Source organism: Centruroides sculpturatus, unplaced genomic scaffold (genome assembly GCF_000671375.1).
Source record: "Centruroides sculpturatus isolate CEXI.00-Female unplaced genomic scaffold, Cexi_2.0 scaffold19, whole genome shotgun sequence".
Lineage (NCBI taxonomy): Eukaryota > Metazoa > Arthropoda > Arachnida > Scorpiones > Buthidae > Centruroides > Centruroides sculpturatus.
Window position 1 is genome coordinate 1,093,624 of NW_019386694.1, and position 3,494 is coordinate 1,097,117.

Sequence of the window (3,494 nt, forward strand, 5' to 3'; positions counted from 1 at the left end):
AAAATGTATTGATATAAAAGAATAAATTACAATTATCAAATAATTTATTTGGTTTAATTATAAAACATTTATATAAAAAGAAAATTTCAAAATTTGATTATTTTCTGACTAGAAATAATTTATTTATTAATTTTTATATTTAAATTGCTTTCTAATTCATTAAAATGAAAACATTCATTATCTTTTGTTATCATACAAAGAAAATTTTGCTAATTAAATAACCAGATAATTAATCAATGTCAGCAATAGAACAAAGCGTGTTTAAATATATTTTCTACGTTTTTAAGTAAGTAAAAATAATATTTATTCATTTATTTTATGGCATAATAATCTTTAAAAAAACAAGAAATATATAAATAAAAGAAACTACAATTTCCCATTGCAGTAATATAAGTCACCAATGTTATATCTGTACATCAGTTTAAGCAAGTAACTAGAGAAGTTTTTACTCTATAATCGATACAGTGTATAATATTTCTACAAACAACAGCAAATTGAAACAATAATAAATTTCAAAAATATATAAAAAAATAATAATAATTTTGTAAACATTAGAAAAAAGTTACTTGTTAAATTTCTTCTGAATATTAATCGAAATATGCGCATATAATAATCGATATACGATTCCCTTCCCCCGTAGAAAAGATCAGAAGTTCTTATTACGTATTCTTCATGCGATCATAGGAATGTAATGTAGTTCTTAAACTGTGTAGTCAAGAGCTGAATGCAAATACCCAGAACTGTATTTTGTCGTGGCAGCGCACTTTGCTGCATAATAATAAATTTTTTTTTCCATTTCCTCTCCTTCCCTCTGCCTGTATTCGTGTTTATGTTCATATTAATGTTATTTACTATTGGAAAATGTATTAAAAGACTTAATTGAGTAAGTTATTTATGTAATTTTGTCTAATTACGCTCTTTACTACGTTATATATTACCTGAAGTAAATAAGTTGAGGTGCGCTTTAACACGCACTTCGACTTATTATTATAGAATATATTTATAAAATTTTAATTTAATTTTATATAATTTAAAAAATTCTGCAGTAAACACGAGAGGAAATCCTTCAATTCTGACGAAAATTGTAGGATTTATTTACGATTTTACTGCTTGAAATATGTAAAGAATGTGAAGTTTTAAAGGGGAGAAACTAATTTAAATGACCTAAACGGGTATTGATATTTATTATGTAACTCTATATGTAAGCGGGCAACATAGAAAACTGTATTTTTATTTAAGATTTAACTTTAAGCCATTCCAGTTTAGATGAAAAGAATACCGCATAAAATTGCTATTGTAAATGTTATAATTCTGTGAAAACTGTTATAGATCAAGCGAATCTGAAGCCAGAAGCAAAGTCGATTTCAATTCAAATGCAAAATATGTCATTCCGTAAAGAGAAGACAATCTAGAACAAGCTGTTATCTAGGGGGAAAAAGAAAGCACAAATAACGATTCTCTTAAAGTATAAACCGCTTATAAATATTCTTTTTTTAACAAATATATTCTTGTTTATCACATGGTTATGAATTCTGGAGGAATGCCAGAGTTTACTTTAAATATATTTATAAAAATATTTTTTATTCACGTATTTGAAGAAGATATTTAGTTAAATACGAATGGAGAAATGGCAGCTTCTTTGTTGAAATTTATTACAAATATAGTAAAATTATATTTAAAAGTAAAATACAACCTGTATACAAAAGATTTACTTAGAAACAAATTGCTTACTTTTTACAATGCCGAGTTAAAGTTATTTTTACAAATGTTTTTTGTATGTAGTGAATAAGAAAAGATATTAATGATTTTATTTTCATTTTAAGAACTTAAGACATTTAAACAATTTTATTTTTTTAAATTAAAGGTGTAACGGCATCACCTTTAATTTTATTTATTTAAGATCTTTTGTTTTCATCATTATAACGTGTAGAATAATTAATAATAACCTTTTCCCACAATTTTTATACTCCTTTGCCAAACTAATTACTTACAAATTAATGAGATAAAAATAATTTAACGACTAAGTAGATGATTCCTCAGTTATAAATAGAAGAGCAAGAAATAAAAATATTTAAAAAGAAACGAAAGAAGTGCTATTAATTTATTACTAGAAAGAATTTTTTTTACTTTGTATAATAATTTATAACTTAATAATTTAATTTTAACAAGGGACAAAATCATTATTTTCTTTTATTTTTATAGCATTATGTTATTTTTTTTTTGCACAAATTTTTATTTTCTAAAATTAATTATAATTATATAAATACAATAAAATTTTAATAACTTTATCTCACACAAAACCTCAATTAAAATGCTAATTTTTTAACTATGTATTTTAGCTAGTTTCATAATGTACTGTACATAAATTTTTATATTATTATATATGCAGTGTACCCTCGATATAATAAACTCTCAAAAGACTGAGTTAAATCATTCACTATATATGAATAAATAATAGCAAGGGTCAACGAAATTGTTTACTATATCAAGAGTGTACTGTATTATATATTATTTCTATATATTTATATATACAGTATGCAGAAAAGATAAAAGTCATTCAAGATACATGAGCTGCACCAAAGGACTTTAAGCTGATGATGTTATATACAATGAACTTTCGATATAGTAAACTCTCAAAGGAATGAGCTAAATCGTTCACTATATGAAGAGTTTACTATATTATATAGGTGTATTATATATACAGTTTATATAATGTACAGAAAGGATAAAGGAGATATGTGTGCTGCAGCCAAAAATCTTGAGGAATCGTTGAGCTATTGAAGATACAGTGGACTCTTGATATAGTAAACTCAAAGGAATGATATAATTCATTCACTACATCGAAATTTTACTATCATCAGGAGTCACTATATTAAGAGTCCACTTTATTATACAGTATAACATTTTTATTTTCTAAAGTTAATTATAATAAGATAAATTTTAATAAGATTATCTTACAAAAAAGCTTAATTAAAATATCGAGTTTTTATTTTAACTATTAATTAAAATGTAAAAATTTTTAAGTAATAAAATTAGTTTTAAAAATAATTAAGTATAAAGACATTTATTAATTAAAGTTATTAATTGTTTGCAGAGTAATATTATTATTTTAATATGTAATATTTTGTACGCTAAAAGAATTTATTTTTATTTTTATTTTTTTTATAAAAAAAGAGATTAAAAATAATCCAAACCACAATTTTTATTATTTTTTTATTTTAAAAAATATCATAATTGATATTTTTTGCTATAAGAGGATTACTTTATGACAAAATAGAAAATTTTTCAGGATGATCTGATATAAAATTTAATCCACTTTAAGTCGAGAATTTTTTTTATTATAAAAAATTAAAGTGTTATCTAACTAAAAAAGTTTTATATATATACTTATATAAAATAATTATTTGAAACGATTTTGAAGCTGATAATGACAAAATATAAAGCATATTTTGCTTTGATTAATGCAGTACACACCTCTTAGAATTACAGTAGAT